We start from the raw sequence: 12162 nt of genomic DNA on the forward strand, positions 1-12162 counted from the left end.
TGACAGAAGACTGAACGAGAACAAAACCTTGAAGGGAAAACATCATGATTCACCGTTTGGAAAGATGACAATTGCCTATGGCAAACCTGTCTGTCAGAAAGGGGGTGTATGTGTTTTTGAAGTTGTTTGAGACCATCCAAAGCACTTCTCATTTGCCTACTACCTTTCAGCTGGCCCCACCTCCTATAGAAGTGAGTTACACAATGACAAAAGAGCACTAGAACATATAATCATTTGTGGCGTGTTTCAATGTTTGTTCTAATTCTCAACTCTCTCTCAGAAGGCTTGGTGCTTAACCATTTTCCAGCGTGCAACAAGAAATAATGGGCACAGAGTTAATTGTGCACTGACACCAGTGTCACACTAGGAAACAAACGCGCAGGAAACATACATGAAGTTAAACAATGTATGGCATGAGTAAAGAAAGCAACATTTAACACAGAGGCCCTGGGCTGCCACAATAGTGACTTTAGGTTATTTTCACTATGGCTCTTCAGAAAAGCAAATTAGATTTTTTCCTACAGCATGCATCCAGCAATAACAGTTGACATCACAAGCCAGCCTATATACGCCTTATTAAAAAGGAGGACACAGTTCAAATTCCCACAGACACAGCCTGCTGAGGCAGCAGTTTTCCACTACTGCCGAAAGGCGGCCATTACAGTGGACACTGAAAGGTTTGGAGCCCCGAGGAAAGTACTTTTTCCTGGCTACAACTGTTAGTAACACCCCGAAAATGTAGTCTGACCGACCGATCTGACGGCGATGGCTGAAAGAAGGCAAGTGTAGCTGGTAGCACTCGAAGTCCTGGTGACATGAGGTTAGCGTTAGCGCTGCTGAAAGCACAACAGGTGGGTCCCATGAAATGCTAGTAATTTTCTTCAGATGGGCTCCTGTACACACTGCTACTGTTGCGAGAGCAGATGATGGGGAAGGGGGGGGGGGTGCTGAGAAACCCTTCGATACAAATTTCGGTTAGCCTCGACGTCTATCTGTCATAACGTATACAGTGCGGTTGATTACATGAGGTCACAGTGAAGTCTGACTGCACTCCTGCTTAGTCAACGGTACTGGTGCCAGTCTCTCTTCAGTATACTCCATCATCCAGAAAGAGTTTGGCCCAGCAGTTTAGCCAATTGGATTCCTGCTTACACAACACAGTACACTAGAGTGTACACAAATAAGCCATGAGAGGAAAAGCACCCCCATACAAGTTGTATGCTACATTATCATCCATTCCAAACAGACTGCAATATGACATCTTTATCAGGGTCCACAGGAAAATGGGACACGCCTTCTTGGCACTGAACAAAAATACAAATAGTTAGCCTTTTTATTTTACTCTATCCCAAACCTAACTTTTTGGATAGTTTCTCCATTAAACGTTCAATGTCAGATTGTAATATGTCTGAGTTTATTGAAACTCTGAAACTGTGTCCCATGTCCTTACTCAGATTACTATGTATCTCATATTGGGAGAGTTTGAGGGATCTCAACCAAAGCTTGTGCATTTCTATTCTGGAGCTCCCGGGCCATCCCTTTTCCTATGGCAGAACTCCAACTCCCAGGTCTCATCTCTTTCTCTGTGGTCCAACTCCAACTACCGGTCCTCCAAACAGACCCAGTCGTAGTATGGGCCTGGCTCTCACCGCCTCATAACTACGATAGTGTGATTAAAGGACTCTCCGGGCTGCAACCCACAGAAACAGCCTGCGTCGACTGCTGCCCACCGACGGTCCGCTATAGGGTCATGGTGGGTGGGACCACTGTCCTTCCACTGGGGTTCTGACCGCACATTTTCTGAGTCCTTGCACACCCCACCGCGGTGCCGCCACACCCGATTAGGAGTGGCTGATGTGCGAGTGGTGAAGAATAGGCTCGTGGAGCTGGAGCTTTTCATTCAGGCACTGAAACATGTTGCCCAACATCTCAACATCCCTGCTGTGATACATATCAATATACAAGAACCCGATCCACAAAAGGCCCCATATCCAGAAGACCCAGAATACGGGTGTTTGTGTGTGTGTGTGTGTGTGTGTGTGTGTGTGTGTCAGGCCAGCGTATCTGTCGGCGAAGTGTGTCAGTTTCAGCAGTCCTTTCAGATGGTCAGAGAGGCTCATGGGAACGGTATGGGAGGCCAAACCACACACCCTCACCACAGCATTTCAGCACATTTCCCTTTTTTCGACCATATCCAGAATAAGACTAGCTGTAGATATAATTCATGCCAATAATGCAGAGAACAAATCACATGATCCCATAAAAAAAGAGCCAGATATTCATGGAACACATTTATTAAATGATGCTTTTTACTCAACATATTTTTTTGTCTTCAAACCGTGGTTAACAGCAAGTTCTGGTAGTATGACTAGTAATAATGTAATGGTAATAACTACTAATAACTAAAGACAGTCTTGCAGCCGGTTGAAACGGTTATGTGCAATGATCAAGCCAAATGCTCCTTGCAGGTGACACTAATGTATCCACTTGGAAACATTGCGACAAAGACAAATGTCAACACGTTCCAGGCCATTGTTCGGCACAACTTGTGTCAACTTTAAGAGAGTTTGTAAAGCACACAATGAAATGCCTAACAAAAGCTAGTCTGGGTTTTGTTATTTGATATGGTAACTCGTTCACAGCTTTCTTCTATAGCGCCTCTTTTGTTTGAGGAGGAGGGCCATTTTTCTTTTTTAACACAACAGAAAGAAACCCAGGCTTAACTTCATTATGATTTGTTTTCCATTTCGATTTTGAGTCAAGTGTTCATATTTTCCGAGCTACCCTTTTAGCATCCTGGCGGCTGGCGAACGTGCGTTACAGAGTTGGGGAATGGAAGCTTCCTGGTCTGAAGACCATTAAGTGCCTGCTCATACAACCAAAGCGAAATAAATTTGGTTGTCTGGCACTCCACCTCACAAATAATATGACTTTAGTGGCCCCCCTCTTGTTGGTGGAGGAAAACATTTTGTTTGCTCCCTGTAATTCCACCCATTTGTCTTGGAGTTGGTGAGAGACTCCTAAAAGTAAAAAGGACCTAAAATGTTACACTTTTTGCCGACCATGAACTGTGTCATGTTCATATGATATCTGGGTGAGAATAACTAACTAAATCAACGCTGGCCAACTGCAGATCAGCCCCACAGGGCACATGTCCTGCCAGCTGAGGGAGGATTTGACCATGATCAAATGATCAATTCAGGTTTAGAAAGCTGTTCACACTAACTACCAATCAAAATGTTGGCTTAATATGATTATGGCCCAATGACAGCTATTGAGTGAGTGACAGTCATTTTTAATTATTCTATTATTCTTTCCCTAAAAAAAAAATATGATATTTTTTTGGGGGGAGAATTTTATTTTGTTCAGGATCCCCCTCGCAGCAGCGTATGTATGTCAGTGATGCCTGAAGCTGGACATGAGACCATTACAAGCCCATTCAAAGTCAAAGTATTTTATTTGATAAGTGCACTGAATAACATGCGTCATTCAGATCAATGAAAATCTTGTGACATGTCACGCGACATCTACATAGTAATAAAGAAATATATGAAGCAAAAATAATAACAGAAAATACTAAATATACATAACGATAGTGACTAGAAGCAACTTAAAATAATGTAGAAATGGGAATATGGAACAATTTCAAATAATGTAAAAATGGCAATATGGACAGTAAATCATAAATGTTATAGATAGTAGTGTCTATAAATGGATACATTAAAATGTGCTAATGTACATGAATATACATAGAATGTGACCAGAGCATATGAAGTGTACATCTGACCAATAGATTAGTGTTTCTGGTTGGGCAGCCTTATGGTCTTGAAGTAAGAACTGTGAGTCTGGTGGTGCGTGTCCTGATGCTCCGGTAACGTCTACCAACTAGTTTACAACCTGTGTCAGGCCCATTTATGTTGCATGTCATAATTACTTGAGACAATATATAGCTTGTTTATAACTTGTTCATAGCCAATTAATGTGGTAGGTTTGATCATTAACTATTGCTTTGTCTGTCAGGTGAAGACAATTCTCAGAACTTAACCTGCTGCCACCGTTTGCCTGCCAAACAGCTAACAAGGTATTATTAGCCAATTATCTGCTTATTAAGGTTAATTAAGGCTTTTACTCACGTACTAGACTAACAAATCTCTGATGTAAAACAAGGTAAAGTGAAACCAGGTAAGACGAAAGGCATAAGAGAGAACGAGGCATAGTAGTATATTAAAGGGCTTAGAGTCAACTCTGAATTGATTTGCAAGTGTTCTTTAATTCCAATAATTATTCAGATTCTTGAATGTATATTGAATTGAAATCCCACAGAAAACTGAATTTGAATTTAATTTGAAATGGTCAATTAATGGAAATCAAATATAATGAAAGTAAATTGAAAAATCCAAACATCACCATGGTCAGAAATGTGTATATTGATGTTAAGTATAATGCATCTGACTTCTCCTAAAACAAATAATTACAGTGGTATGAAAATATTTTTAGCTGATGTAGAGGGTTGTATATAATAAATAATTCATAGGATCTTAAATATTAGTAAAGTCGTGTATATATATACATATATATATATATATATATATATATATATTTGTCTGAATGCATTTCATTACATACTGCTTTGGGGAACATATTGTGGCATACAGAAATATTGTCTGACATCTTTGAGTTATAAGCAAACTCATATTCAAATCGATATGTTTATGACTTTTATTTATTAGTAGAATATTAATTTGATTTTTCTAATGAATAAAATGTTGCTGTTTGGCTAATTCAAATGTTATTATAATACATTTTTTGGTATCTACTTTAAAAACAAAATCCAGATTTCCCCAACCTTGAGAAAGAGTGAAAGAAAAAGAGAAAGAGAGAAAAGAGAGAGAGAAAATAGAGCTCTTGTACATCAGCAAAGCTGCTTGTCTAGCTAGCGCTCTTTCCCTCTCTGGTAAATCATCAAGGCTTCCATAATAGACAAGGCATCTGCTGCAGTGCAATAACAGGGCTTTACGGTGGACTGAGGGCCATGGAATGACTAAAGCACAAGTGTCAGTCACTACTAGGCCATCTCCATCTGTCAAAAATCTAAAAGTCAGCACTCCTTTGGCTAAAACCAAAGAGACTGATCAAAAATGCAGCGCTCCACTGGCAAAACCAGAGGACAACAACAAATGCAGCAATTTACCTGCAGTTTGCTTCCAGAGGAATGTTTTTCCAGAACTCCTTGACTCCTTGGCCTGTACCAACAGTGATTCCACTGTTAAAACTACACTAATAAAATTACAATGATAGAAGTTCCAGGCAGTACAGTGGAGAATATAGATGTGACGCTGATCTATTTCACACTCACATACAAGCATTAAACTGCTGTCTGAACAAGCTTGGTAGACCTGCTTGTCTAGGAGATATTTGGAATGGGCAGGTTCCCATTCAGAGTGTTTGAGTTCCTCTAGGTCTCCCACAGATACAAAACTAGAACTGGAAGCCAGTTCCACTGTTTGTTTGTTTTATATGCCCCTTCTAATCAGGGATGTGAGACACCAGGTGGTTGAAGTTAATTATCAGGTAGCACAGAAAACCAGGAGTATATGTGGTGTTGGTTAGTCCAGCGGTCTAAGCCACTGCCTCCGGCAAACAACTGTAATATGTAGCCTCGGTTCGAGTCCAGCTGACTGCTTCTCAGCAAAAACTCTCCTCTGTCTTTCCACACGTTCCTGTCAAATAGAGCATATATGCCTGGGGGAAAAAATCTTTAAAAAAATAAAACCAGCAGCACTCCAGACTTAGTAGGGTAAGATTTGATTAAGCCTGTTCTAGGTTTAATTGAAAGCCCTGGACGATGGTAAGACGTAATTTCAGGACAATATAACACAATGACTTTCCGAATTATCATTCGATTGGCTTGGAGTTCCTTCACGGCTGCCTTGTGATGCCATTTCCTGTGGGCTTTATATGGAATCCACCAGGTATTATCTTTGACAAGCCTAAATAAACATGATGGCTGATGATTAAGATGGCTGCCGGTCCAGCTGGGTTTTGTCCCTGTAGGGTGGTAGGGATGTTACGGTGAATAGAGCAGTAGCTCTGAACAAGTGGTTTTAGACAACTGGCCTAAGCAAAAGGGTCCTGGCAGTATCCACAAAACCTCCACACAGCTAATGCTAGCTTCAGAAACGCTGGGAACATGTGGAAGGATCCCATTGAAGACAAGGTTTCCCCTTGTGTGTTCCAAGGTTTTCAAAGGGGAAAGAAAGAGAAGAAATGCTTGTGTTAAAGCCTGGAGACTAACTCCTGCTACATGTTGCAAAACCCTAAAACACTGGCCAATCCTTGCACAATGTCTGACAGTGAACAGCATTTAGTTTGAGGGGGAGCAAACACACGAAAGTGGATTTCGCAGGAGGAGTACTAAGCATAGTTTATGTAATGGCTGTTACTTGTTTGTCAGGTATGATCCCATGTTGATGGATAATTGAACGGTGGTGGAGCAGGTGCCACAGCAGCACCACACATAAAGGGCATTTCCTCACAGCCACTGACAGTGGAACAGAGAAAATGGACGAAATAGGAAATCAGACTCCAAGGTTATATGGTTGAGGGAAAATAGAAAGCAATACATCCCCCCTCAATCAGCTGTCGCACTTCAAGCGCCATTCACCAGAACTTCAACCTTTCTTTTTCGGCAGTAAGACTGCAATTTGGGTGTGTCATACAGCTGCAGATAAGTATAGGATGGCCAGTATGTACTTACGATGTGGAGCTAAATACTTATGGCTAAAAGTTTAATGTCCGTTTGTACAACTCGTATCCAATTTGGGTGCTGGTGTCTTTCAAAAGACCTAAACAGCCAATAACGATGACTTTCTAGCTTGCGCACTCCCTAGAACAAAACAGCCTGTTTATTTCAAATTTCAAGGGGATTGAAATCATAAAACATGGACAAAATTACAAATCATGCAAGGCAAACGTTTCAGGAATGCATGCGTAGTTTTCACAAGCAGAATGAGCTTTATCTATAAAAAAGGCAATTCAAACAAGATGACAAAAAAGAGAACAGTGCCAAAACATGGATAAAATGCAGTAAAATTAATAAAAACGTATTCTTTATCAAATGTGTTTGAGTCATTACTGAAATAAATTTGGTTTGTTTTGGAAATAGACCTGTAGCCATTGCTATGTTATTACTATGGTAGGCTGCAGGCTAGCTTCTAATAACTGCAGCCAAATGTGATAAAATGCATAACTCAAATTCTCTCTCACCTTCTTTCTCCCTCTCTCTCTTTCTCTCTGCCAGCTGTCAAACACCCTCACCTGTAAGTCGCCAGCAACTGCTTGCCCCCTTGTGTGTTGCCAACAGAATGTCACTCTGGATGAAAGAGAAAGCTAACAGGGCAACTATTCTCCCCAAAATCTCTTTTTATTCGGCTGCAAATAGCAAATAATTCACATCAGCATTCATCGTAAAAACTAGCAACTGTTTTTTATTGATTTTACAGTTCTGATAAATTTGGGGTGAACAATTTGAAAGTGTTCTAGGTTAATTGAAGGGAATGCACAAGAGAAAAAATAAACTGTCGTTTATTGCAATATTTTTTGCACAACCAAAATGCAATTGAATCTTTCAGTTAGATTGGATGGAGTACGCTAAAACCAAAGAATGACATGTAAAACTTGTTTTTGGTATCTATATCACAACTTTTATGTCATATGATTTACACAAGGGGATACAGAATAATGAGAAGAAATTGAAACTATAAAGGCCAACAATTAAAGGACAGAACTACTCAGGAATGTTCATGTGACGAGTTAAAGAGGTGTTTAAATAAAAACATTGTTAGGCCTAACGAACCATCTATTAAATTGGAGAGGATCCTCTTTGCGTGTTCTCAAAATCAATAAGGCTTTTACATCTTATTACTAATTTCTGTGAAAATGATATTGAAATATATGTCATTTTAAAACCTTAAAAAAGTACCGTCTGTTCTAAATAACTTCATGTTGAATGCGTAAACAGGTTCCTCAATAGCAAACAGTGTTGCACATTTATCCATACAATTTATCTTCAAACCTCCCCCAAAAAAAATCTTGTTTGAGCAAACAGATACGCAAAAACAAAAAAATAGTTTGATTGTTAAAATAAATCTGAGAGTTACTGTTGTGTAAATAGTTGGATATGATAGTCTACACTTAGGGAGATTAAAACATATAAACCTATATGCAGTTGTAGGGGACTTCAAGATATAATTACTAGAAAGCCCACAGTAAAGATTGAGTGTGAAAGATAAGCGATGTTTAATTTGTTTGCGCAGATCATATCAGAATCGAACGCTGAATTAACACACACAGTCAACAGAACAGTACAGGCTGGTTATATGCAGGCGAGTTACAAGTGCGCAGCAACTATAAGGTTTCTCAGACAGTGGACAGCACAGCCCTTGTATAACTGCCGTCCCGGGACAATGTGCTGAATTGGCAGCCTATTTATAAGTCTGCCATTTGGACGTGGACCGCACTCTAATACCACTTTACCTTATGAGGGAACTTCAACACACAGCACCTGCTCAAAACAAAATGCCATACGAGATCAACTTCACCCCCGCGGAGGGTCCCGTAGTCGGATTGTTTTTCAAACAGACACTCGCTTACAACGGGAATGTGCTTCTCAATTCTTCAGCTAGCAAGCAAAGACAATAAACTTGGCTGGTGACTACAGGCGCTATTTCAACCCGGATAAAGGATCCTAAATGTGTTCAAATAGCAATGCAACCATAGGACATTTAACGAATTGGGTGAAATGTTGTTGTCATTTCAGGCTATAGTCTTCCAGTGTCATTGCAGTGTCAACAAGTATACTACAATCAACTTGTTTTAAAACCCCTCATTGGCGCTTGAAATCGTACTGGTTGTCAGTGCGTGCAATAACCTTATCTGTGCGCGTGCAGAACTCCCGAACGCGATATCTAATAAGTTCCGAGTGTCTAAATTTGGGAAACACCCTACAATGATGATCTATCTCCCTTTTGCAGGAAATCGATGATGCTTGTGCGCCTCGTCCTCCTGTACCCTGACATGTAAATGTATCAAGTTAACCACACGAATCCTCATAGTGACCTCAAGAAAACGGTTAACCTTTTCACAGGATAGCCTTCCCAAATGAAACCTCTCCTCTGGGACCACCAGCTGTTCCGTGTATTTGAACTATTTCAGAGCTAGCACACCTAATTCAACATGTCAACTAATTATCACGCCCTTGATTGGGTGAATCAAATGAGCTAGGTCAGGGCTACAACGATATTGTGAAACGTTTGGCGGTCCCCGAGAAGTTTGAGAACCTCTGGGCTATAAGTTACAGTCAAATGCAAGCCAAAATAGGCTTCAGGCTACCCTACACTTCTAAGCAGACTAAATTAACGTCCCTCACAATAACATGCATAGTCTTTAAACTAAAATTATAACATGCATAGTCCTTAAACTTAAATTATAAATTAAATGTTGCAATTGCCTATACTTTAATATTATGCAACCGTAATAATTCCTGTAATGATTGCTATAATTAAAAACAAATGTAGAAAAAAAAAAATCTAGTCTGAAGATTAAAGACTGTTATCAACTTGAAAAGTAAAAAACTAAGTAAATTCGAAATGTGTCGCCTATAAAGTATTCTGATTTCCAATTGAAGGTAACTTACTTCAATAATTTCACCTTTCGTCTGGCCGTGTTCTCCGCTGGGACCAAAGTCTTGTTTCTCTGGTATTGTCTCCCAATGGATCAGTTTTAGAACGAAGGGTTAGCCTGCGTCTATTTTGATTTATGACTCACCACGCATTCTTTTAGGGTCAGTTTCTGTGACCCGAGAGAGAGAGTAAACTTGTGAGAGAGACATCCCGTACACAGCAGCGTCGACAATATTCCCATTTTCCAGTTGATTAGAACTGTATCAAATTCATTCAGATTTGGACATGCCGCGGAAGCCAACCGGACTCGCGTGCGCACAGCGAACCAACTCGAAAAGGCTCGACATTTACTGTTGTGGTGGCCAGAAAACTGCACGTCGTTTTCGATGAATAGTACCACTATGTGGCCGAACATGAAACTACCTCCTACCTTTTTTTCTATTACAATAGCTTACAATAATACCACAAGCCATCTGCAAGCCGCAGGGCTCGATCGCAAAGCAAGTTCAAGCGGAATCCTGGAAAAACGACTTTTATTAGACTAGCTGCCGGGCTATTACATTGAAATGTACTGACATAACCGCGGTTGAACAGAATTAGTTAATTCAAATTTTTACAGAAAACATTTGATAACACTTAAGTTCACAAAAGTTATTTTAACGTCTTCCACTAAAACACAGGCCTAACAAACATATAGGCATAAAATGCACAAAATATTGCATCTGAATCTGCAATTGAAAAGCACTAGTAATGACTTGATTACTTAGCAAATCTTTGCACATCACTAGCCTACGAGTCACGAACCCATGGCGATACAATTTAAATGTTCCCTTAATAAAATACAATAATAAACATCACCTAAAAGGTAATAGACATATTCATAAATTATAAAATGTTAATATATTATGCTAGAACCTAGCCTTGAAAACGTTATAACTGGAAGACAACAGCCAGTCAAAGTTCCATATTGCTAAATGGACATGTTAAGATATAACGACACAATATTGCTTTTCCTACCTTTGCTTGATGTATCCAGTCTGGGTATCCGCTTGACATCAAAGAACAATCATATCACTGTTGTCTGTATAAGTGTAGAAAGTAATAGTCAACTTGTGTGGCCACTAAAAACTCCGGTGCGCAAAGTAAGTTAGACTTGTCAGAATGGCGAGAGGCGCTTTGGTAACTTTGTTTTCCCCTGTTCAGCTAGAAAGTCACTGTTGTCAATCAACATAGCAGCCAATATATGTTAAGTATTTTAAGCATTTCTCGTCGTGCAACAGTCTAAAAGTTAGGCGAAGTGAGTGTCTGTTCAATGTTTTCGGGCACTGGCAGAACTCCCTCTCCCTGATGGATGCAAAGAAGAATGAAACCAAAGACTATTCAGAAGGAGCGACCGAGGGAGGAGAGTGTAAAATGTGTGTGTATGTGTGCGTGTGAGAAGATATGTGTGTGTGTGTGTGTGTGTGTAAATAGGTTTATTAGCATTTTTATTATTTATAAAGTTTGTGCTTCAAAACACAATAACCACAGCACAGAAATGCTTAGACTCGTTCGCTTTATATGTTGCTAAATCGAGTTTCTTTTTAAATACGCGAATTATATAATTAGAATCGTAGGCTATATCGAAACAATCATGATGCGTCACAAGATCGCCCTGCAATGTCAATGCCATTTAAAGCACAATCTTGTATGCCTATAGAGGCTATCCACAACACATAGCTTCCCGGTTGAATCGAATTCGTTTGTATGATGGGGTTCATAGCCTCAGACAATCAAATGGAGGACCTTCCGTTTCTATGTAGGACATTTATACTAAATCAATGTGCGTGCACTGTTTAGAAATAAGAAGAGTTAAAATACAATGACAATGCTATTACATGATTAAAGTATATTTGGCAATTTTCTAAATTGTTCTGAAATGTTTGGGCACACTGAATAATATAAATAGGCCTGGTCCAACATAAGAGTTCACGGCCAAAGTAAGTCTGCAGACAGCGTATGGGAAATTATCAAATTGACATTAATTAGTCAATCAAAATTTGAATATTTCTTTGTGTATTTTAAAACGCAAAGAGTGGGCTATGTGGTTGTGATCCTATTAAATAGGCTAATCTTTAAAAATAGGCTCACACGATATGCGTCTGGATAAGACCGATATAGGCGTTTTTTTTTGTCAGAATAAGGATAGGCAGTATTGTTTTTGATAGCACATTTTACTTGAACTAAAACATGTTACTGTTATAAGAGATTTAAATGTGGTAAACGTCACCTTTGGTAACTGATTGTTGATTGACCCATAAATATATGTATAACATTATTTTGGAAAGCCAAAAATGCATATACGCCTACTATAATTATTAAACATGTAGGATTATTATCCCGTCATTTAAGTTATATGATTTTAATAGCAACACTACTTTATTTACTACAAACTACAAACGTTTTGGATTAATAGCCTAATTATATGGAGTCGAAAGTTGAC

At 39.4% G+C, this 12162-nt stretch overlaps 1 protein-coding gene across 6 annotated transcripts in view; it reads right to left on the bottom strand.

Annotated features, from left to right (window-relative positions):
• The window catches only part of LOC105018466 (transcription factor SOX-6), a 103821-nt gene extending 92783 nt beyond the window's left edge, over positions 1–11038 (bottom strand). For 3 of the 6 annotated variants that reach the window (XM_029115148.2, XM_029115146.2, XM_029115147.2), the window contains exon 1: positions 10698–11038. The gene's annotated coding sequence lies outside the window, so the exon portion shown is untranslated. Of the gene's footprint in view, positions 1–9694; positions 10008–10697 lie in introns of those variants that run through there. The other 3 variants (XM_029115149.2, XM_029115153.2, XM_029115145.2) reach the window with 1 other exon arrangement.
• Positions 11039–12162: the final 1124 nt, after the last annotated feature.

Source organism: Esox lucius, chromosome 19 (genome assembly GCF_011004845.1).
Source record: "Esox lucius isolate fEsoLuc1 chromosome 19, fEsoLuc1.pri, whole genome shotgun sequence".
Lineage (NCBI taxonomy): Eukaryota > Metazoa > Chordata > Actinopteri > Esociformes > Esocidae > Esox > Esox lucius.